Here is a 22,439-nt window from a genome sequence, read left to right on the forward strand (position 1 = left end):
CGGAACTTTGCACGTGTCATAGTGGAGCCCTCAGGATTCCAGAGCCAGCTTTCTGACATCATAATGGGGCCTCAGAGATAAAAGCCTGGGCCCAGGCAGTGTTGGTCAGTGCTGCTCAGCAGGCAGCACTGGACTGGACTGGATTACAGCTGATACAAGGTGTGAAGGAACAAGGGGTGGCTGTGGGCATGCACTTGCTGCCGCTGCCAGTGTTTATCTGCATGGCAGCAGGGCATTTGGGCGTTGCCAGGAAGGCGTTTTTATGTAGATTCCTCCTCTTTCAGCACTGCATTGTGGTGCAAGCAAAAGAAGCAAATCCTGTCTGGCTTCCTCTCCGGCCTTTATTCACCTCCCGTGTAGCTGTGAGTGTGTGAGCCTGCAGGGCCCCATGGAATTGCCTAGAAGTAGGCTGAATCGCTGCAAGGGCTGAACAGCAGTATCGGGCAGGCTCGGGCAACGCGCGGCCCGTTCGGGTTATCGCTTCTCGGCCTTTTGGCTAAGATCAAGTGTAGTATCTGTTCTTATCAGTTTAATATCTGATACGTCCCCTATCTGGGGACCATATATTAAATGGATTTTTAGAACAGGGAGATGGAAATAGAGCTTGCTCTGTCCACTCCACGCATTGACCTGGTATTGCAGTATTTCCAGGACCGGTGCACCCTTTCCTTATGTGTTGACTAAAAGCAGATTCCAAAAGTGTTTTTTGTCTTTGCTATTGTTTCTGTCTTTCTGAAGGGATCTCCCCTTTTAATCCCATTATTTCAACACCTGTTGGACAATGCATGAGTGATAATGAGCTCATTGATTAAATGCAATTAATGAATAGATTGCCACCTCTTGTTGTGTGTCGTCTGTGTTTCTGTGTTTCCGGCATTTCACATTGGAACACCTCATTCACCTTCCTTGTCTTCTCTCCGCCCTCCCTTTTAGGTAAGTTAAAGAGCTGCACCTGAGCCAGCCACTGATTGATTGATTGATTGATTGATTGATTGATTGATTGATTGATTGATTGATTGATTGATTGATTGATTGATGCAGCACAACAGTCAAATAGTGGAGTGGAGTAGGGAACAGCAAACAGCCAATAAAGCAGCCCGCCCGCTCGCCTGCCCGCCACAATGGACCTACCTGTGTACACTAGATGGATGTGATGGAATGTACTGTCGTCCCTACATTTCAAGAAGAAGTAAGAATTGCAGTTGCAACAAAGCCTTGCTTGCCTACAAAGAGAGCAGCAATTTGGATTTGTTACTATGTTACCTAGAAGAATAACAAACTGTGCAAGGATGGAGGTTGTAGGAGCAAGGAGAAGTTGTCTGTAAAGTTGGTGGATGCCTATTTTCCATTTTGCAGTCCCTTGTCTCCCTCTTGTGGCCTCCTGGAGGCAACTAGCTGTGCAAAAAAAAGACAGCCTGGCGGCCGGCTGTTGCAGTGTTGCCCTCTCAGGCAACACTGAGTGACTGACTGAGCCTCACCGTCTTATATAAAGTTCAGACGGAACTTTGCACGTGTCATAGTGGAGCCCTCAGGATTCCAGAGCCAGCTTTCTGACATCATAATGGGGCCTCAGAGATAAAAGCCTGGGCCCAGGCAGTGTTGGTCAGTGCTGCTCAGCAGGCAGCACTGGACTGGACTGGATTACAGCTGATACAAGGTGTGAAGGAACAAGGGGTGGCTGTGGGCATGCACTTGCTGCCGCTGCCAGTGTTTATCTGCATGGCAGCAGGGCATTTGGGCGTTGCCAGGAAGGCGTTTTTATGTAGATTCCTCCTCTTTCAGCACTGCATTGTGGTGCAAGCAAAAGAAGCAAATCCTGTCTGGCTTCCTCTCCGGCCTTTATTCACCTCCCGTGTAGCTGTGAGTGTGTGAGCCTGCAGGGCCCCATGGAATTGCCTAGAAGTAGGCTGAATCGCTGCAAGGGCTGAACAGCAGTATCGGGCAGGCTCGGGCAACGCGCGGCCCGTTCGGGTTATCGCTTCTCGGCCTTTTGGCTAAGATCAAGTGTAGTATCTGTTCTTATCAGTTTAATATCTGATACGTCCCCTATCTGGGGACCATATATTAAATGGATTTTTAGAACAGGGAGATGGAAATAGAGCTTGCTCTGTCCACTCCACGCATTGACCTGGTATTGCAGTATTTCCAGGACCGGTGCACCCTTTCCTTATGTGTTGACTAAAAGCAGATTCCAAAAGTGTTTTTTGTCTTTGCTATTGTTTCTGTCTTTCTGAAGGGATCTCCCCTTTTAATCCCATTATTTCAACACCTGTTGGACAATGCATGAGTGATAATGAGCTCATTGATTAAATGCAATTAATGAATAGATTGCCACCTCTTGTTGTGTGTCGTCTGTGTTTCTGTGTTTCCGGCATTTCACATTGGAACACCTCATTCACCTTCCTTGTCTTCTCTCCGCCCTCCCTTTTAGGTAAGTTAAAGAGCTGCACCTGAGCCAGCCACTGATTGATTGATTGATTGATTGATTGATTGATTGATTGATTGATTGATTGATTGATTGATTGATGCAGCACAACAGTCAAATAGTGGAGTGGAGTAGGGAACAGCAAACAGCCAATAAAGCAGCCCGCCCGCTCGCCTGCCCGCCACAATGGACCTACCTGTGTACACTAGATGGATGTGATGGAATGTACTGTCGTCCCTACATTTCAAGAAGAAGTAAGAATTGCAGTTGCAACAAAGCCTTGCTTGCCTACAAAGAGAGCAGCAATTTGGATTTGTTACTATGTTACCTAGAAGAATAACAAACTGTGCAAGGATGGAGGTTGTAGGAGCAAGGAGAAGTTGTCTGTAAAGTTGGTGGATGCCTATTTTCCATTTTGCAGTCCCTTGTCTCCCTCTTGTGGCCTCCTGGAGGCAACTAGCTGTGCAAAAAAAAGACAGCCTGGCGGCCGGCTGTTGCAGTGTTGCCCTCTCAGGCAACACTGAGTGACTGACTGAGCCTCACCGTCTTATATAAAGTTCAGACGGAACTTTGCACGTGTCATAGTGGAGCCCTCAGGATTCCAGAGCCAGCTTTCTGACATCATAATGGGGCCTCAGAGATAAAAGCCTGGGCCCAGGCAGTGTTGGTCAGTGCTGCTCAGCAGGCAGCACTGGACTGGACTGGATTACAGCTGATACAAGGTGTGAAGGAACAAGGGGTGGCTGTGGGCATGCACTTGCTGCCGCTGCCAGTGTTTATCTGCATGGCAGCAGGGCATTTGGGCGTTGCCAGGAAGGCGTTTTTATGTAGATTCCTCCTCTTTCAGCACTGCATTGTGGTGCAAGCAAAAGAAGCAAATCCTGTCTGGCTTCCTCTCCGGCCTTTATTCACCTCCCGTGTAGCTGTGAGTGTGTGAGCCTGCAGGGCCCCATGGAATTGCCTCGAAGTAGGCTGAATCGCTGCAAGGGCTGAACAGCAGTATCGGGCAGGCTCGGGCAACGCGCGGCCCGTTCGGGTTATCGCTTCTCGGCCTTTTGGCTAAGATCAAGTGTAGTATCTGTTCTTATCAGTTTAATATCTGATACGTCCCCTATCTGGGGACCATATATTAAATGGATTTTTAGAACAGGGAGATGGAAATAGAGCTTGCTCTGTCCACTCCACGCATTGACCTGGTATTGCAGTATTTCCAGGACCGGTGCACCCTTTCCTTATGTGTTGACTAAAAGCAGATTCCAAAAGTGTTTTTTGTCTTTGCTATTGTTTCTGTCTTTCTGAAGGGATCTCCCCTTTTAATCCCATTATTTCAACACCTGTTGGACAATGCATGAGTGATAATGAGCTCATTGATTAAATGCAATTAATGAATAGATTGCCACCTCTTGTTGTGTGTCGTCTGTGTTTCTGTGTTTCCGGCATTTCACATTGGAACACCTCATTCACCTTCCTTGTCTTCTCTCCGCCCTCCCTTTTAGGTAAGTTAAAGAGCTGCACCTGAGCCAGCCACTGATTGATTGATTGATTGATTGATTGATTGATTGATTGATTGATTGATGCAGCACAACAGTCAAATAGTGGAGTGGAGTAGGGAACAGCAAACAGCCAATAAAGCAGCCCGCCCGCTCGCCTGCCCGCCACAATGGACCTACCTGTGTACACTAGATGGATGTGATGGAATGTACTGTCGTCCCTACATTTCAAGAAGAAGTAAGAATTGCAGTTGCAACAAAGCCTTGCTTGCCTACAAAGAGAGCAGCAATTTGGATTTGTTACTATGTTACCTAGAAGAATAACAAACTGTGCAAGGATGGAGGTTGTAGGAGCAAGGAGAAGTTGTCTGTAAAGTTGGTGGATGCCTATTTTCCATTTTGCAGTCCCTTGTCTCCCTCTTGTGGCCTCCTGGAGGCAACTAGCTGTGCAAAAAAAAGACAGCCTGGCGGCCGGCTGTTGCAGTGTTGCCCTCTCAGGCAACACTGAGTGACTGACTGAGCCTCACCGTCTTATATAAAGTTCAGACGGAACTTTGCACGTGTCATAGTGGAGCCCTCAGGATTCCAGAGCCAGCTTTCTGACATCATAATGGGGCCTCAGAGATAAAAGCCTGGGCCCAGGCAGTGTTGGTCAGTGCTGCTCAGCAGGCAGCACTGGACTGGACTGGATTACAGCTGATACAAGGTGTGAAGGAACAAGGGGTGGCTGTGGGCATGCACTTGCTGCCGCTGCCAGTGTTTATCTGCATGGCAGCAGGGCATTTGGGCGTTGCCAGGAAGGCGTTTTTATGTAGATTCCTCCTCTTTCAGCACTGCATTGTGGTGCAAGCAAAAGAAGCAAATCCTGTCTGGCTTCCTCTCCGGCCTTTATTCACCTCCCGTGTAGCTGTGAGTGTGTGAGCCTGCAGGGCCCCATGGAATTGCCTAGAAGTAGGCTGAATCGCTGCAAGGGCTGAACAGCAGTATCGGGCAGGCTCGGGCAACGCGCGGCCCGTTCGGGTTATCGCTTCTCGGCCTTTTGGCTAAGATCAAGTGTAGTATCTGTTCTTATCAGTTTAATATCTGATACGTCCCCTATCTGGGGACCATATATTAAATGGATTTTTAGAACAGGGAGATGGAAATAGAGCTTGCTCTGTCCACTCCACGCATTGACCTGGTATTGCAGTATTTCCAGGACCGGTGCACCCTTTCCTTATGTGTTGACTAAAAGCAGATTCCAAAAGTGTTTTTTGTCTTTGCTATTGTTTCTGTCTTTCTGAAGGGATCTCCCCTTTTAATCCCATTATTTCAACACCTGTTGGACAATGCATGAGTGATAATGAGCTCATTGATTAAATGCAATTAATGAATAGATTGCCACCTCTTGTTGTGTGTCGTCTGTGTTTCTGTGTTTCCGGCATTTCACATTGGAACACCTCATTCACCTTCCTTGTCTTCTCTCCGCCCTCCCTTTTAGGTAAGTTAAAGAGCTGCACCTGAGCCAGCCACTGATTGATTGATTGATTGATTGATTGATTGATTGATTGATTGATTGATTGATTGATGCAGCACAACAGTCAAATAGTGGAGTGGAGTAGGGAACAGCAAACAGCCAATAAAGCAGCCCGCCCGCTCGCCTGCCCGCCACAATGGACCTACCTGTGTACACTAGATGGATGTGATGGAATGTACTGTCGTCCCTACATTTCAAGAAGAAGTAAGAATTGCAGTTGCAACAAAGCCTTGCTTGCCTACAAAGAGAGCAGCAATTTGGATTTGTTACTATGTTACCTAGAAGAATAACAAACTGTGCAAGGATGGAGGTTGTAGGAGCAAGGAGAAGTTGTCTGTAAAGTTGGTGGATGCCTATTTTCCATTTTGCAGTCCCTTGTCTCCCTCTTGTGGCCTCCTGGAGGCAACTAGCTGTGCAAAAAAAAGACAGCCTGGCGGCCGGCTGTTGCAGTGTTGCCCTCTCAGGCAACACTGAGTGACTGACTGAGCCTCACCGTCTTATATAAAGTTCAGACGGAACTTTGCACGTGTCATAGTGGAGCCCTCAGGATTCCAGAGCCAGCTTTCTGACATCATAATGGGGCCTCAGAGATAAAAGCCTGGGCCCAGGCAGTGTTGGTCAGTGCTGCTCAGCAGGCAGCACTGGACTGGACTGGATTACAGCTGATACAAGGTGTGAAGGAACAAGGGGTGGCTGTGGGCATGCACTTGCTGCCGCTGCCAGTGTTTATCTGCATGGCAGCAGGGCATTTGGGCGTTGCCAGGAAGGCGTTTTTATGTAGATTCCTCCTCTTTCAGCACTGCATTGTGGTGCAAGCAAAAGAAGCAAATCCTGTCTGGCTTCCTCTCCGGCCTTTATTCACCTCCCGTGTAGCTGTGAGTGTGTGAGCCTGCAGGGCCCCATGGAATTGCCTAGAAGTAGGCTGAATCGCTGCAAGGGCTGAACAGCAGTATCGGGCAGGCTCGGGCAACGCGCGGCCCGTTCGGGTTATCGCTTCTCGGCCTTTTGGCTAAGATCAAGTGTAGTATCTGTTCTTATCAGTTTAATATCTGATACGTCCCCTATCTGGGGACCATATATTAAATGGATTTTTAGAACAGGGAGATGGAAATAGAGCTTGCTCTGTCCACTCCACGCATTGACCTGGTATTGCAGTATTTCCAGGACCGGTGCACCCTTTCCTTATGTGTTGACTAAAAGCAGATTCCAAAAGTGTTTTTTGTCTTTGCTATTGTTTCTGTCTTTCTGAAGGGATCTCCCCTTTTAATCCCATTATTTCAACACCTGTTGGACAATGCATGAGTGATAATGAGCTCATTGATTAAATGCAATTAATGAATAGATTGCCACCTCTTGTTGTGTGTCGTCTGTGTTTCTGTGTTTCCGGCATTTCACATTGGAACACCTCATTCACCTTCCTTGTCTTCTCTCCGCCCTCCCTTTTAGGTAAGTTAAAGAGCTGCACCTGAGCCAGCCACTGATTGATTGATTGATTGATTGATTGATTGATTGATTGATTGATGCAGCACAACAGTCAAATAGTGGAGTGGAGTAGGGAACAGCAAACAGCCAATAAAGCAGCCCGCCCGCTCGCCTGCCCGCCACAATGGACCTACCTGTGTACACTAGATGGATGTGATGGAATGTACTGTCGTCCCTACATTTCAAGAAGAAGTAAGAATTGCAGTTGCAACAAAGCCTTGCTTGCCTACAAAGAGAGCAGCAATTTGGATTTGTTACTATGTTACCTAGAAGAATAACAAACTGTGCAAGGATGGAGGTTGTAGGAGCAAGGAGAAGTTGTCTGTAAAGTTGGTGGATGCCTATTTTCCATTTTGCAGTCCCTTGTCTCCCTCTTGTGGCCTCCTGGAGGCAACTAGCTGTGCAAAAAAAAGACAGCCTGGCGGCCGGCTGTTGCAGTGTTGCCCTCTCAGGCAACACTGAGTGACTGACTGAGCCTCACCGTCTTATATAAAGTTCAGACGGAACTTTGCACGTGTCATAGTGGAGCCCTCAGGATTCCAGAGCCAGCTTTCTGACATCATAATGGGGCCTCAGAGATAAAAGCCTGGGCCCAGGCAGTGTTGGTCAGTGCTGCTCAGCAGGCAGCACTGGACTGGACTGGATTACAGCTGATACAAGGTGTGAAGGAACAAGGGGTGGCTGTGGGCATGCACTTGCTGCCGCTGCCAGTGTTTATCTGCATGGCAGCAGGGCATTTGGGCGTTGCCAGGAAGGCGTTTTTATGTAGATTCCTCCTCTTTCAGCACTGCATTGTGGTGCAAGCAAAAGAAGCAAATCCTGTCTGGCTTCCTCTCCGGCCTTTATTCACCTCCCGTGTAGCTGTGAGTGTGTGAGCCTGCAGGGCCCCATGGAATTGCCTAGAAGTAGGCTGAATCGCTGCAAGGGCTGAACAGCAGTATCGGGCAGGCTCGGGCAACGCGCGGCCCGTTCGGGTTATCGCTTCTCGGCCTTTTGGCTAAGATCAAGTGTAGTATCTGTTCTTATCAGTTTAATATCTGATACGTCCCCTATCTGGGGACCATATATTAAATGGATTTTTAGAACAGGGAGATGGAAATAGAGCTTGCTCTGTCCACTCCACGCATTGACCTGGTATTGCAGTATTTCCAGGACCGGTGCACCCTTTCCTTATGTGTTGACTAAAAGCAGATTCCAAAAGTGTTTTTTGTCTTTGCTATTGTTTCTGTCTTTCTGAAGGGATCTCCCCTTTTAATCCCATTATTTCAACACCTGTTGGACAATGCATGAGTGATAATGAGCTCATTGATTAAATGCAATTAATGAATAGATTGCCACCTCTTGTTGTGTGTCGTCTGTGTTTCTGTGTTTCCGGCATTTCACATTGGAACACCTCATTCACCTTCCTTGTCTTCTCTCCGCCCTCCCTTTTAGGTAAGTTAAAGAGCTGCACCTGAGCCAGCCACTGATTGATTGATTGATTGATTGATTGATTGATTGATTGATTGATTGATGCAGCACAACAGTCAAATAGTGGAGTGGAGTAGGGGAACAGCAAACAGCCAATAAAGCAGCCCGCCCGCTCGCCTGCCCGCCACAATGGACCTACCTGTGTACACTAGATGGATGTGATGGAATGTACTGTCGTCCCTACATTTCAAGAAGAAGTAAGAATTGCAGTTGCAACAAAGCCTTGCTTGCCTACAAAGAGAGCAGCAATTTGGATTTGTTACTATGTTACCTAGAAGAATAACAAACTGTGCAAGGATGGAGGTTGTAGGAGCAAGGAGAAGTTGTCTGTAAAGTTGGTGGATGCCTATTTTCCATTTTGCAGTCCCTTGTCTCCCTCTTGTGGCCTCCTGGAGGCAACTAGCTGTGCAAAAAAAAGACAGCCTGGCGGCCGGCTGTTGCAGTGTTGCCCTCTCAGGCAACACTGAGTGACTGACTGAGCCTCACCGTCTTATATAAAGTTCAGACGGAACTTTGCACGTGTCATAGTGGAGCCCTCAGGATTCCAGAGCCAGCTTTCTGACATCATAATGGGGCCTCAGAGATAAAAGCCTGGGCCCAGGCAGTGTTGGTCAGTGCTGCTCAGCAGGCAGCACTGGACTGGACTGGATTACAGCTGATACAAGGTGTGAAGGAACAAGGGGTGGCTGTGGGCATGCACTTGCTGCCGCTGCCAGTGTTTATCTGCATGGCAGCAGGGCATTTGGGCGTTGCCAGGAAGGCGTTTTTATGTAGATTCCTCCTCTTTCAGCACTGCATTGTGGTGCAAGCAAAAGAAGCAAATCCTGTCTGGCTTCCTCTCCGGCCTTTATTCACCTCCCGTGTAGCTGTGAGTGTGTGAGCCTGCAGGGCCCCATGGAATTGCCTAGAAGTAGGCTGAATCGCTGCAAGGGCTGAACAGCAGTATCGGGCAGGCTCGGGCAACGCGCGGCCCGTTCGGGTTATCGCTTCTCGGCCTTTTGGCTAAGATCAAGTGTAGTATCTGTTCTTATCAGTTTAATATCTGATACGTCCCCTATCTGGGGACCATATATTAAATGGATTTTTAGAACAGGGAGATGGAAATAGAGCTTGCTCTGTCCACTCCACGCATTGACCTGGTATTGCAGTATTTCCAGGACCGGTGCACCCTTTCCTTATGTGTTGACTAAAAGCAGATTCCAAAAGTGTTTTTTGTCTTTGCTATTGTTTCTGTCTTTCTGAAGGGATCTCCCCTTTTAATCCCATTATTTCAACACCTGTTGGACAATGCATGAGTGATAATGAGCTCATTGATTAAATGCAATTAATGAATAGATTGCCACCTCTTGTTGTGTGTCGTCTGTGTTTCTGTGTTTCCGGCATTTCACATTGGAACACCTCATTCACCTTCCTTGTCTTCTCTCCGCCCTCCCTTTTAGGTAAGTTAAAGAGCTGCACCTGAGCCAGCCACTGATTGATTGATTGATTGATTGATTGATTGATTGATTGATTGATTGATTGATTGATGCAGCACAACAGTCAAATAGTGGAGTGGAGTAGGGGAACAGCAAACAGCCAATAAAGCAGCCCGCCCGCTCGCCTGCCCGCCACAATGGACCTACCTGTGTACACTAGATGGATGTGATGGAATGTACTGTCGTCCCTACATTTCAAGAAGAAGTAAGAATTGCAGTTGCAACAAAGCCTTGCTTGCCTACAAAGAGAGCAGCAATTTGGATTTGTTACTATGTTACCTAGAAGAATAACAAACTGTGCAAGGATGGAGGTTGTAGGAGCAAGGAGAAGTTGTCTGTAAAGTTGGTGGATGCCTATTTTCCATTTTGCAGTCCCTTGTCTCCCTCTTGTGGCCTCCTGGAGGCAACTAGCTGTGCAAAAAAAAGACAGCCTGGCGGCCGGCTGTTGCAGTGTTGCCCTCTCAGGCAACACTGAGTGACTGACTGAGCCTCACCGTCTTATATAAAGTTCAGACGGAACTTTGCACGTGTCATAGTGGAGCCCTCAGGATTCCAGAGCCAGCTTTCTGACATCATAATGGGGCCTCAGAGATAAAAGCCTGGGCCCAGGCAGTGTTGGTCAGTGCTGCTCAGCAGGCAGCACTGGACTGGACTGGATTACAGCTGATACAAGGTGTGAAGGAACAAGGGGTGGCTGTGGGCATGCACTTGCTGCCGCTGCCAGTGTTTATCTGCATGGCAGCAGGGCATTTGGGCGTTGCCAGGAAGGCGTTTTTATGTAGATTCCTCCTCTTTCAGCACTGCATTGTGGTGCAAGCAAAAGAAGCAAATCCTGTCTGGCTTCCTCTCCGGCCTTTATTCACCTCCCGTGTAGCTGTGAGTGTGTGAGCCTGCAGGGCCCCATGGAATTGCCTAGAAGTAGGCTGAATCGCTGCAAGGGCTGAACAGCAGTATCGGGCAGGCTCGGGCAACGCGCGGCCCGTTCGGGTTATCGCTTCTCGGCCTTTTGGCTAAGATCAAGTGTAGTATCTGTTCTTATCAGTTTAATATCTGATACGTCCCCTATCTGGGGACCATATATTAAATGGATTTTTAGAACAGGGAGATGGAAATAGAGCTTGCTCTGTCCACTCCACGCATTGACCTGGTATTGCAGTATTTCCAGGACCGGTGCACCCTTTCCTTATGTGTTGACTAAAAGCAGATTCCAAAAGTGTTTTTTGTCTTTGCTATTGTTTCTGTCTTTCTGAAGGGATCTCCCCTTTTAATCCCATTATTTCAACACCTGTTGGACAATGCATGAGTGATAATGAGCTCATTGATTAAATGCAATTAATGAATAGATTGCCACCTCTTGTTGTGTGTCGTCTGTGTTTCTGTGTTTCCGGCATTTCACATTGGAACACCTCATTCACCTTCCTTGTCTTCTCTCCGCCCTCCCTTTTAGGTAAGTTAAAGAGCTGCACCTGAGCCAGCCACTGATTGATTGATTGATTGATTGATTGATTGATTGATTGATTGATGCAGCACAACAGTCAAATAGTGGAGTGGAGTAGGGGAACAGCAAACAGCCAATAAAGCAGCCCGCCCGCTCGCCTGCCCGCCACAATGGACCTACCTGTGTACACTAGATGGATGTGATGGAATGTACTGTCGTCCCTACATTTCAAGAAGAAGTAAGAATTGCAGTTGCAACAAAGCCTTGCTTGCCTACAAAGAGAGCAGCAATTTGGATTTGTTACTATGTTACCTAGAAGAATAACAAACTGTGCAAGGATGGAGGTTGTAGGAGCAAGGAGAAGTTGTCTGTAAAGTTGGTGGATGCCTATTTTCCATTTTGCAGTCCCTTGTCTCCCTCTTGTGGCCTCCTGGAGGCAACTAGCTGTGCAAAAAAAAGACAGCCTGGCGGCCGGCTGTTGCAGTGTTGCCCTCTCAGGCAACACTGAGTGACTGACTGAGCCTCACCGTCTTATATAAAGTTCAGACGGAACTTTGCACGTGTCATAGTGGAGCCCTCAGGATTCCAGAGCCAGCTTTCTGACATCATAATGGGGCCTCAGAGATAAAAGCCTGGGCCCAGGCAGTGTTGGTCAGTGCTGCTCAGCAGGCAGCACTGGACTGGACTGGATTACAGCTGATACAAGGTGTGAAGGAACAAGGGGTGGCTGTGGGCATGCACTTGCTGCCGCTGCCAGTGTTTATCTGCATGGCAGCAGGGCATTTGGGCGTTGCCAGGAAGGCGTTTTTATGTAGATTCCTCCTCTTTCAGCACTGCATTGTGGTGCAAGCAAAAGAAGCAAATCCTGTCTGGCTTCCTCTCCGGCCTTTATTCACCTCCCGTGTAGCTGTGAGTGTGTGAGCCTGCAGGGCCCCATGGAATTGCCTAGAAGTAGGCTGAATCGCTGCAAGGGCTGAACAGCAGTATCGGGCAGGCTCGGGCAACGCGCGGCCCGTTCGGGTTATCGCTTCTCGGCCTTTTGGCTAAGATCAAGTGTAGTATCTGTTCTTATCAGTTTAATATCTGATACGTCCCCTATCTGGGGACCATATATTAAATGGATTTTTAGAACAGGGAGATGGAAATAGAGCTTGCTCTGTCCACTCCACGCATTGACCTGGTATTGCAGTATTTCCAGGACCGGTGCACCCTTTCCTTATGTGTTGACTAAAAGCAGATTCCAAAAGTGTTTTTTGTCTTTGCTATTGTTTCTGTCTTTCTGAAGGGATCTCCCCTTTTAATCCCATTATTTCAACACCTGTTGGACAATGCATGAGTGATAATGAGCTCATTGATTAAATGCAATTAATGAATAGATTGCCACCTCTTGTTGTGTGTCGTCTGTGTTTCTGTGTTTCCGGCATTTCACATTGGAACACCTCATTCACCTTCCTTGTCTTCTCTCCGCCCTCCCTTTTAGGTAAGTTAAAGAGCTGCACCTGAGCCAGCCACTGATTGATTGATTGATTGATTGATTGATTGATTGATTGATTGATTGATTGATTGATTGATGCAGCACAACAGTCAAATAGTGGAGTGGAGTAGGGGAACAGCAAACAGCCAATAAAGCAGCCCGCCCGCTCGCCTGCCCGCCACAATGGACCTACCTGTGTACACTAGATGGATGTGATGGAATGTACTGTCGTCCCTACATTTCAAGAAGAAGTAAGAATTGCAGTTGCAACAAAGCCTTGCTTGCCTACAAAGAGAGCAGCAATTTGGATTTGTTACTATGTTACCTAGAAGAATAACAAACTGTGCAAGGATGGAGGTTGTAGGAGCAAGGAGAAGTTGTCTGTAAAGTTGGTGGATGCCTATTTTCCATTTTGCAGTCCCTTGTCTCCCTCTTGTGGCCTCCTGGAGGCAACTAGCTGTGCAAAAAAAAGACAGCCTGGCGGCCGGCTGTTGCAGTGTTGCCCTCTCAGGCAACACTGAGTGACTGACTGAGCCTCACCGTCTTATATAAAGTTCAGACGGAACTTTGCACGTGTCATAGTGGAGCCCTCAGGATTCCAGAGCCAGCTTTCTGACATCATAATGGGGCCTCAGAGATAAAAGCCTGGGCCCAGGCAGTGTTGGTCAGTGCTGCTCAGCAGGCAGCACTGGACTGGACTGGATTACAGCTGATACAAGGTGTGAAGGAACAAGGGGTGGCTGTGGGCATGCACTTGCTGCCGCTGCCAGTGTTTATCTGCATGGCAGCAGGGCATTTGGGCGTTGCCAGGAAGGCGTTTTTATGTAGATTCCTCCTCTTTCAGCACTGCATTGTGGTGCAAGCAAAAGAAGCAAATCCTGTCTGGCTTCCTCTCCGGCCTTTATTCACCTCCCGTGTAGCTGTGAGTGTGTGAGCCTGCAGGGCCCCATGGAATTGCCTAGAAGTAGGCTGAATCGCTGCAAGGGCTGAACAGCAGTATCGGGCAGACTCGGGCAACGCGCGGCCCGTTCGGGTTATCGCTTCTCGGCCTTTTGGCTAAGATCAAGTGTAGTATCTGTTCTTATCAGTTTAATATCTGATACGTCCCCTATCTGGGGACCATATATTAAATGGATTTTTAGAACAGGGAGATGGAAATAGAGCTTGCTCTGTCCACTCCACGCATTGACCTGGTATTGCAGTATTTCCAGGACCGGTGCACCCTTTCCTTATGTGTTGACTAAAAGCAGATTCCAAAAGTGTTTTTTGTCTTTGCTATTGTTTCTGTCTTTCTGAAGGGATCTCCCCTTTTAATCCCATTATTTCAACACCTGTTGGACAATGCATGAGTGATAATGAGCTCATTGATTAAATGCAATTAATGAATAGATTGCCACCTCTTGTTGTGTGTCGTCTGTGTTTCTGTGTTTCCGGCATTTCACATTGGAACACCTCATTCACCTTCCTTGTCTTCTCTCCGCCCTCCCTTTTAGGTAAGTTAAAGAGCTGCACCTGAGCCAGCCACTGATTGATTGATTGATTGATTGATTGATTGATTGATTGCAGCACAACAGTCAAATAGTGGAGTGGAGTAGGGGAACAGCAAACAGCCAATAAAGCAGCCCGCCCGCTCGCCTGCCCGCCACAATGGACCTACCTGTGTACACTAGATGGATGTGATGGAATGTACTGTCGTCCCTACATTTCAAGAAGAAGTAAGAATTGCAGTTGCAACAAAGCCTTGCTTGCCTACAAAGAGAGCAGCAATTTGGATTTGTTACTATGTTACCTAGAAGAATAACAAACTGTGCAAGGATGGAGGTTGTAGGAGCAAGGAGAAGTTGTCTGTAAAGTTGGTGGATGCCTATTTTCCATTTTGCAGTCCCTTGTCTCCCTCTTGTGGCCTCCTGGAGGCAACTAGCTGTGCAAAAAAAAGACAGCCTGGCGGCCGGCTGTTGCAGTGTTGCCCTCTCAGGCAACACTGAGTGACTGACTGAGCCTCACCGTCTTATATAAAGTTCAGACGGAACTTTGCACGTGTCATAGTGGAGCCCTCAGGATTCCAGAGCCAGCTTTCTGACATCATAATGGGGCCTCAGAGATAAAAGCCTGGGCCCAGGCAGTGTTGGTCAGTGCTGCTCAGCAGGCAGCACTGGACTGGACTGGATTACAGCTGATACAAGGTGTGAAGGAACAAGGGGTGGCTGTGGGCATGCACTTGCTGCCGCTGCCAGTGTTTATCTGCATGGCAGCAGGGCATTTGGGCGTTGCCAGGAAGGCGTTTTTATGTAGATTCCTCCTCTTTCAGCACTGCATTGTGGTGCAAGCAAAAGAAGCAAATCCTGTCTGGCTTCCTCTCCGGCCTTTATTCACCTCCCGTGTAGCTGTGAGTTTGTGAGCCTGCAGGGCCCCATGGAATTGCCTAGAAGTAGGCTGAATCGCTGCAAGGGCTGAACAGCAGTATCGGGCAGGCTCGGGCAACGCGCGGCCCGTTCGGGTTATCGCTTCTCGGCCTTTTGGCTAAGATCAAGTGTAGTATCTGTTCTTATCAGTTTAATATCTGATACGTCCCCTATCTGGGGACCATATATTAAATGGATTTTTAGAACAGGGAGATGGAAATAGAGCTTGCTCTGTCCACTCCACGCATTGACCTGGTATTGCAGTATTTCCAGGACCGGTGCACCCTTTCCTTATGTGTTGACTAAAAGCAGATTCCAAAAGTGTTTTTTGTCTTTGCTATTGTTTCTGTCTTTCTGAAGGGATCTCCCCTTTTAATCCCATTATTTCAACACCTGTTGGACAATGCATGAGTGATAATGAGCTCATTGATTAAATGCAATTAATGAATAGATTGCCACCTCTTGTTGTGTGTCGTCTGTGTTTCTGTGTTTCCGGCATTTCACATTGGAACACCTCATTCACCTTCCTTGTCTTCTCTCCGCCCTCCCTTTTAGGTAAGTTAAAGAGCTGCACCTGAGCCAGCCACTGATTGATTGATTGATTGATTGATTGATTGATTGATTGATTGATTGATTGATGCAGCACAACAGTCAAATAGTGGAGTGGAGTAGGGGAACAGCAAACAGCCAATAAAGCAGCCCGCCCGCTCGCCTGCCCGCCACAATGGACCTACCTGTGTACACTAGATGGATGTGATGGAATGTACTGTCGTCCCTACATTTCAAGAAGAAGTAAGAATTGCAGTTGCAACAAAGCCTTGCTTGCCTACAAAGAGAGCAGCAATTTGGATTTGTTACTATGTTACCTAGAAGAATAACAAACTGTGCAAGGATGGAGGTTGTAGGAGCAAGGAGAAGTTGTCTGTAAAGTTGGTGGATGCCTATTTTCCATTTTGCAGTCCCTTGTCTCCCTCTTGTGGCCTCCTGGAGGCAACTAGCTGTGCAAAAAAAAGACAGCCTGGCGGCCGGCTGTTGCAGTGTTGCCCTCTCAGGCAACACTGAGTGACTGACTGAGCCTCACCGTCTTATATAAAGTTCAGACGGAACTTTGCACGTGTCATAGTGGAGCCCTCAGGATTCCAGAGCCAGCTTTCTGACATCATAATGGGGCCTCAGAGATAAAAGCCTGGGCCCAGGCAGTGTTGGTCAGTGCTGCTCAGCAGGCAGCACTGGACTGGACTGGATTACAGCTGATACAAGGTGTGAAGGAACAAGGGGTGGCTGTGGGCATGCACTTGCTGCCGCTGCCAGTGTTTATCTGCATGGCAGCAGGGCATTTGGGCGTTGCCAGGAAGGCGTTTTTATGTAGATTCCTCCTCTTTCAGCACTGCATTGTGGTGCAAGCAAAAGAAGCAAATCCTGTCTGGCTTCCTCTCCGGCCTTTATTCACCTCCCGTGTAGCTGTGAGTGTGTGAGCCTGCAGGGCCCCATGGAATTGCCTAGAAGTAGGCTGAATCGCTGCAAGGGCTGAACAGCAGTATCGGGCAGGCTCGGGCAACGCGCGGCCCGTTCGGGTTATCGCTTCTCGGCCTTTTGGCTAAGATCAAGTGTAGTATCTGTTCTTATCAGTTTAATATCTGATACGTCCCCTATCTGGGGACCATATATTAAATGGATTTTTAGAACAGGGAGATGGAAATAGAGCTTGCTCTGTCCACTCCACGCATTGACCTGGTATTGCAGTATTTCCAGGACCGGTGCACCCTTTCCTTATGTGTTGACTAAAAGCAGATTCCAAAAGTGTTTTTTGTCTTTGCTATTGTTTCTGTCTTTCTGAAGGGATCTCCCCTTTTAATCCCATTATTTCAACACCTGTTGGACAATGCATGAGTGATAATGAGCTCATTGATTAAATGCAATTAATGAATAGATTGCCACCTCTTGTTGTGTGTCGTCTGTGTTTCTGTGTTTCCGGCATTTCACATTGGAACACCTCATTCACCTTCCTTGTCTTCTCTCCGCCCTCCCTTTTAGGTAAGTTAAAGAGCTGCACCTGAGCCAGCCACTGATTGATTGATTGATTGATTGATTGATTGATTGATTGATTGATTGATGCAGCACAACAGTCAAATAGTGGAGTGGAGTAGGGGAACAGCAAACAGCCAATAAAGCAGCCCGCCCGCTCGCCTGCCCGCCACAATGGACCTACCTGTGTACACTAGATGGATGTGATGGAATGTACTGTCGTCCCTACATTTCAAGAAGAAGTAAGAATTGCAGTTGCAACAAAGCCTTGCTTGCCTACAAAGAGAGCAGCAATTTGGATTTGTTACTATGTTACCTAGAAGAATAACAAACTGTGCAAGGATGGAGGTTGTAGGAGCAAGGAGAAGTTGTCTGTAAAGTTGGTGGATGCCTATTTTCCATTTTGCAGTCCCTTGTCTCCCTCTTGTGGCCTCCTGGAGGCAACTAGCTGTGCAAAAAAAAGACAGCCTGGCGGCCGGCTGTTGCAGTGTTGCCCTCTCAGGCAACACTGAGTGACTGACTGAGCCTCACCGTCTTATATAAAGTTCAGACGGAACTTTGCACGTGTCATAGTGGAGCCCTCAGGATTCCAGAGCCAGCTTTCTGACATCATAATGGGGCCTCAGAGATAAAAGCCTGGGCCCAGGCAGTGTTGGTCAGTGCTGCTCAGCAGGCAGCACTGGACTGGACTGGATTACAGCTGATACAAGGTGTGAAGGAACAAGGGGTGGCTGTGGGCATGCACTTGCTGCCGCTGCCAGTGTTTATCTGCATGGCAGCAGGGCATTTGGGCGTTGCCAGGAAGGCGTTTTTATGTAGATTCCTCCTCTTTCAGCACTGCATTGTGGTGCAAGCAAAAGAAGCAAATCCTGTCTGGCTTCCTCTCCGGCCTTTATTCACCTCCCGTGTAGCTGTGAGTGTGTGAGCCTGCAGGGCCCCATGGAATTGCCTAGAAGTAGGCTGAATCGCTGCAAGGGCTGAACAGCAGTATCGGGCAGGCTCGGGCAACGCGCGGCCCGTTCGGGTTATCGCTTCTCGGCCTTTTGGCTAAGATCAAGTGTAGTATCTGTTCTTATCAGTTTAATATCTGATACGTCCCCTATCTGGGGACCATATATTAAATGGATTTTTAGAACAGGGAGATGGAAATAGAGCTTGCTCTGTCCACTCCACGCATTGACCTGGTATTGCAGTATTTCCAGGACCGGTGCACCCTTTCCTTATGTGTTGACTAAAAGCAGATTCCAAAAGTGTTTTTTGTCTTTGCTATTGTTTCTGTCTTTCTGAAGGGATCTCCCCTTTTAATCCCATTATTTCAACACCTGTTGGACAATGCATGAGTGATAATGAGCTCATTGATTAAATGCAATTAATGAATAGATTGCCACCTCTTGTTGTGTGTCGTCTGTGTTTCTGTGTTTCCGGCATTTCACATTGGAACACCTCATTCACCTTCCTTGTCTTCTCTCCGCCCTCCCTTTTAGGTAAGTTAAAGAGCTGCACCTGAGCCAGCCACTGATTGATTGATTGATTGATTGATTGATTGATTGATTGATTGATTGATTGATTGATTGATTGATGCAGCACAACAGTCAAATAGTGGAGTGGAGTAGGGGAACAGCAAACAGCCAATAAAGCAGCCCGCCCGCTCGCCTGCCCGCCACAATGGACCTACCTGTGTACACTAGATGGATGTGATGGAATGTACTGTCGTCCCTACATTTCAAGAAGAAGTAAGAATTGCAGTTGCAACAAAGCCTTGCTTGCCTACAAAGAGAGCAGCAATTTGGATTTGTTACTATGTTACCTAGAAGAATAACAAACTGTGCAAGGATGGAGGTTGTAGGAGCAAGGAGAAGTTGTCTGTAAAGTTGGTGGATGCCTATTTTCCATTTTGCAGTCCCTTGTCTCCCTCTTGTGGCCTCCTGGAGGCAACTAGCTGTGCAAAAAAAAGACAGCCTGGCGGCCGGCTGTTGCAGTGTTGCCCTCTCAGGCAACACTGAGTGACTGACTGAGCCTCACCGTCTTATATAAAGTTCAGACGGAACTTTGCACGTGTCATAGTGGAGCCCTCAGGATTCCAGAGCCAGCTTTCTGACATCATAATGGGGCCTCAGAGATAAAAGCCTGGGCCCAGGCAGTGTTGGTCAGTGCTGCTCAGCAGGCAGCACTGGACTGGACTGGATTACAGCTGATACAAGGTGTGAAGGAACAAGGGGTGGCTGTGGGCATGCACTTGCTGCCGCTGCCAGTGTTTATCTGCATGGCAGCAGGGCATTTGGGCGTTGCCAGGAAGGCGTTTTTATGTAGATTCCTCCTCTTTCAGCACTGCATTGTGGTGCAAGCAAAAGAAGCAAATCCTGTCTGGCTTCCTCTCCGGCCTTTATTCACCTCCCGTGTAGCTGTGAGTGTGTGAGCCTGCAGGGCCCCATGGAATTGCCTAGAAGTAGGCTGAATCGCTGCAAGGGCTGAACAGCAGTATCGGGCAGGCTCGGGCAACGCGCGGCCCGTTCGGGTTATCGCTTCTCGGCCTTTTGGCTAAGATCAAGTGTAGTATCTGTTCTTATCAGTTTAATATCTGATACGTCCCCTATCTGGGGACCATATATTAAATGGATTTTTAGAACAGGGAGATGGAAATAGAGCTTGCTCTGTCCACTCCACGCATTGACCTGGTATTGCAGTATTTCCAGGACCGGTGCACCCTTTCCTTATGTGTTGACTAAAAGCAGATTCCAAAAGTGTTTTTTGTCTTTGCTATTGTTTCTGTCTTTCTGAAGGGATCTCCCCTTTTAATCCCATTATTTCAACACCTGTTGGACAATGCATGAGTGATAATGAGCTCATTGATTAAATGCAATTAATGAATAGATTGCCACCTCTTGTTGTGTGTCGTCTGTGTTTCTGTGTTTCCGGCATTTCACATTGGAACACCTCATTCACCTTCCTTGTCTTCTCTCCGCCCTCCCTTTTAGGTAAGTTAAAGAGCTGCACCTGAGCCAGCCACTGATTGATTGATTGATTGATTGATTGATTGATTGATTGATTGATTGATTGATTGATGCAGCACAACAGTCAAATAGTGGAGTGGAGTAGGGGAACAGCAAACAGCCAATAAAGCAGCCCGCCCGCTCGCCTGCCCGCCACAATGGACCTACCTGTGTACACTAGATGGATGTGATGGAATGTACTGTCGTCCCTACATTTCAAGAAGAAGTAAGAATTGCAGTTGCAACAAAGCCTTGCTTGCCTACAAAGAGAGCAGCAATTTGGATTTGTTACTATGTTACCTAGAAGAATAACAAACTGTGCAAGGATGGAGGTTGTAGGAGCAAGGAGAAGTTGTCTGTAAAGTTGGTGGATGCCTATTTTCCATTTTGCAGTCCCTTGTCTCCCTCTTGTGGCCTCCTGGAGGCAACTAGCTGTGCAAAAAAAAGACAGCCTGGCGGCCGGCTGTTGCAGTGTTGCCCTCTCAGGCAACACTGAGTGACTGACTGAGCCTCACCGTCTTATATAAAGTTCAGACGGAACTTTGCACGTGTCATAGTGGAGCCCTCAGGATTCCAGAGCCAGCTTTCTGACATCATAATGGGGCCTCAGAGATAAAAGCCTGGGCCAGGGCAGTGTTGGTCAGTGCTGCTCAGCAGGCAGCACTGGACTGGACTGGATTACAGCTGATACAAGGTGTGAAGGAACAAGGGGTGGCTGTGGGCATGCACTTGCTGCCGCTGCCGGTGTTTATCTGCATGGCAGCAGGGCATTTGGGCGTTGCCAGGAAGGCGTTTTTATGTAGATTCCTCCTCTTTCAGCACTGCATTGTGGTGCAAGCAAAAGAAGCAAATCCTGTCTGGCTTCCTCTCCGGCCTTTATTCACCTCCCGTGTAGCTGTGAGTGTGTGAGCCTGCAGGGCCCCATGGAATTGCCTAGAAGTAGGCTGAATCGCTGCAAGGGCTGAACAGCAGTATCGGGCAGGCTCGGGCAACGCGCGGCCCGTTCGGGTTATCGCTTCTCGGCCTTTTGGCTAAGATCAAGTGTAGTATCTGTTCTTATCAGTTTAATATCTGATACGTCCCCTATCTGGGGACCATATATTAAATGGATTTTTAGAACAGGGAGATGGAAATAGAGCTTGCTCTGTCCACTCCACGCATTGACCTGGTATTGCAGTATTTCCAGGACCGGTGCACCCTTTCCTTATGTGTTGACTAAAAGCAGATTCCAAAAGTGTTTTTTGTCTTTGCTATTGTTTCTGTCTTTCTGAAGGGATCTCCCCTTTTAATCCCATTATTTCAACACCTGTTGGACAATGCATGAGTGATAATGAGCTCATTGATTAAATGCAATTAATGAATAGATTGCCACCTCTTGTTGTGTGTCGTCTGTGTTTCCGGCATTTCACATTGGAACACCTCATTCACCTTCCTTGTCTTCTCTCCGCCCTCCCTTTTAGGTAAGTTAAAGAGCTGCACCTGAGCCAGCCACTGATTGATTGATTGATTGATTGATTGATTGATTGATTGATTGATTGATTGATTGATTGATGCAGCACAACAGTCAAATAGTGGAGTGGAGTAGGGGAACAGCAAACAGCCAATAAAGCAGCCCGCCCGCTCGCCTGCCCGCCACAATGGACCTACCTGTGTACACTAGATGGATGTGATGGAATGTACTGTCGTCCCTACATTTCAAGAAGAAGTAAGAATTGCAGTTGCAACAAAGCCTTGCTTGCCTACAAAGAGAGCAGCAATTTGGATTTGTTACTATGTTACCTAGAAGAATAACAAACTGTGCAAGGATGGAGGTTGTAGGAGCAAGGAGAAGTTGTCTGTAAAGTTGGTGGATGCCTATTTTCCATTTTGCAGTCCCTTGTCTCCCTCTTGTGGCCTCCTGGAGGCAACTAGCTGTGCAAAAAAAAGACAGCCTGGCGGCCGGCTGTTGCAGTGTTGCCCTCTCAGGCAACACTGAGTGACTGACTGAGCCTCACCGTCTTATATAAAGTTCAGACGGAACTTTGCACGTGTCATAGTGGAGCCCTCAGGATTCCAGAGCCAGCTTTCTGACATCATAATGGGGCCTCAGAGATAAAAGCCTGGGCCCAGGCAGTGTTGGTCAGTGCTGCTCAGCAGGCAGCACTGGACTGGACTGGATTACAGCTGATACAAGGTGTGAAGGAACAAGGGGTGGCTGTGGGCATGCACTTGCTGCCGCTGCCAGTGTTTATCTGCATGGCAGCAGGGCATTT

At 47.8% G+C, this 22,439-nt stretch overlaps 15 non-coding genes across 15 annotated transcripts; all 15 read left to right on the forward strand.

Moving 5' to 3' along the window:
* Positions 1-476: 476 nt before the first annotated feature.
* LOC142723121 (U2 spliceosomal RNA) lies at positions 477-667 on the forward strand. The gene has a single exon (XR_012875338.1). It is a non-coding gene; the product is annotated as a U2 spliceosomal RNA (small nuclear RNA).
* A 1,307-nt stretch (positions 668-1,974) lies between these two features.
* On the forward strand, positions 1,975-2,165 carry LOC142723122 (U2 spliceosomal RNA). Its single transcript, XR_012875339.1, has one exon. It is a non-coding gene; the product is annotated as a U2 spliceosomal RNA (small nuclear RNA).
* Positions 2,166-3,464: 1,299 nt separating this feature from the next.
* On the forward strand, positions 3,465-3,655 carry LOC142723123 (U2 spliceosomal RNA). The gene has a single exon (XR_012875340.1). It is a non-coding gene; the product is annotated as a U2 spliceosomal RNA (small nuclear RNA).
* Positions 3,656-4,938: 1,283 nt separating this feature from the next.
* Positions 4,939-5,129, forward strand: LOC142723124 (U2 spliceosomal RNA). Its single transcript, XR_012875341.1, has one exon. It is a non-coding gene; the product is annotated as a U2 spliceosomal RNA (small nuclear RNA).
* A 1,291-nt stretch (positions 5,130-6,420) lies between these two features.
* On the forward strand, positions 6,421-6,611 carry LOC142723125 (U2 spliceosomal RNA). Its single transcript, XR_012875342.1, has one exon. It is a non-coding gene; the product is annotated as a U2 spliceosomal RNA (small nuclear RNA).
* Positions 6,612-7,890: 1,279 nt separating this feature from the next.
* On the forward strand, positions 7,891-8,081 carry LOC142723126 (U2 spliceosomal RNA). Its single transcript, XR_012875344.1, has one exon. It is a non-coding gene; the product is annotated as a U2 spliceosomal RNA (small nuclear RNA).
* Positions 8,082-9,365: 1,284 nt separating this feature from the next.
* On the forward strand, positions 9,366-9,556 carry LOC142723128 (U2 spliceosomal RNA). Its single transcript, XR_012875346.1, has one exon. It is a non-coding gene; the product is annotated as a U2 spliceosomal RNA (small nuclear RNA).
* A 1,292-nt stretch (positions 9,557-10,848) lies between these two features.
* LOC142723129 (U2 spliceosomal RNA) lies at positions 10,849-11,039 on the forward strand. Its single transcript, XR_012875347.1, has one exon. It is a non-coding gene; the product is annotated as a U2 spliceosomal RNA (small nuclear RNA).
* Positions 11,040-12,319: 1,280 nt separating this feature from the next.
* LOC142723130 (U2 spliceosomal RNA) lies at positions 12,320-12,510 on the forward strand. The gene has a single exon (XR_012875348.1). It is a non-coding gene; the product is annotated as a U2 spliceosomal RNA (small nuclear RNA).
* Positions 12,511-13,806: 1,296 nt separating this feature from the next.
* On the forward strand, positions 13,807-13,997 carry LOC142723132 (U2 spliceosomal RNA). The gene has a single exon (XR_012875349.1). It is a non-coding gene; the product is annotated as a U2 spliceosomal RNA (small nuclear RNA).
* A 1,273-nt stretch (positions 13,998-15,270) lies between these two features.
* On the forward strand, positions 15,271-15,461 carry LOC142723133 (U2 spliceosomal RNA). Its single transcript, XR_012875350.1, has one exon. It is a non-coding gene; the product is annotated as a U2 spliceosomal RNA (small nuclear RNA).
* A 1,288-nt stretch (positions 15,462-16,749) lies between these two features.
* LOC142723134 (U2 spliceosomal RNA) lies at positions 16,750-16,940 on the forward strand. The gene has a single exon (XR_012875351.1). It is a non-coding gene; the product is annotated as a U2 spliceosomal RNA (small nuclear RNA).
* Positions 16,941-18,224: 1,284 nt separating this feature from the next.
* On the forward strand, positions 18,225-18,415 carry LOC142723135 (U2 spliceosomal RNA). Its single transcript, XR_012875352.1, has one exon. It is a non-coding gene; the product is annotated as a U2 spliceosomal RNA (small nuclear RNA).
* Positions 18,416-19,715: 1,300 nt separating this feature from the next.
* Positions 19,716-19,906, forward strand: LOC142723136 (U2 spliceosomal RNA). The gene has a single exon (XR_012875353.1). It is a non-coding gene; the product is annotated as a U2 spliceosomal RNA (small nuclear RNA).
* A 1,292-nt stretch (positions 19,907-21,198) lies between these two features.
* LOC142723137 (U2 spliceosomal RNA) lies at positions 21,199-21,389 on the forward strand. The gene has a single exon (XR_012875355.1). It is a non-coding gene; the product is annotated as a U2 spliceosomal RNA (small nuclear RNA).
* Positions 21,390-22,439: the final 1,050 nt, after the last annotated feature.

The sequence above is a fragment of the Rhinoderma darwinii genome, unplaced genomic scaffold (genome assembly GCF_050947455.1).
Source record: "Rhinoderma darwinii isolate aRhiDar2 unplaced genomic scaffold, aRhiDar2.hap1 Scaffold_548, whole genome shotgun sequence".
Lineage (NCBI taxonomy): Eukaryota > Metazoa > Chordata > Amphibia > Anura > Rhinodermatidae > Rhinoderma > Rhinoderma darwinii.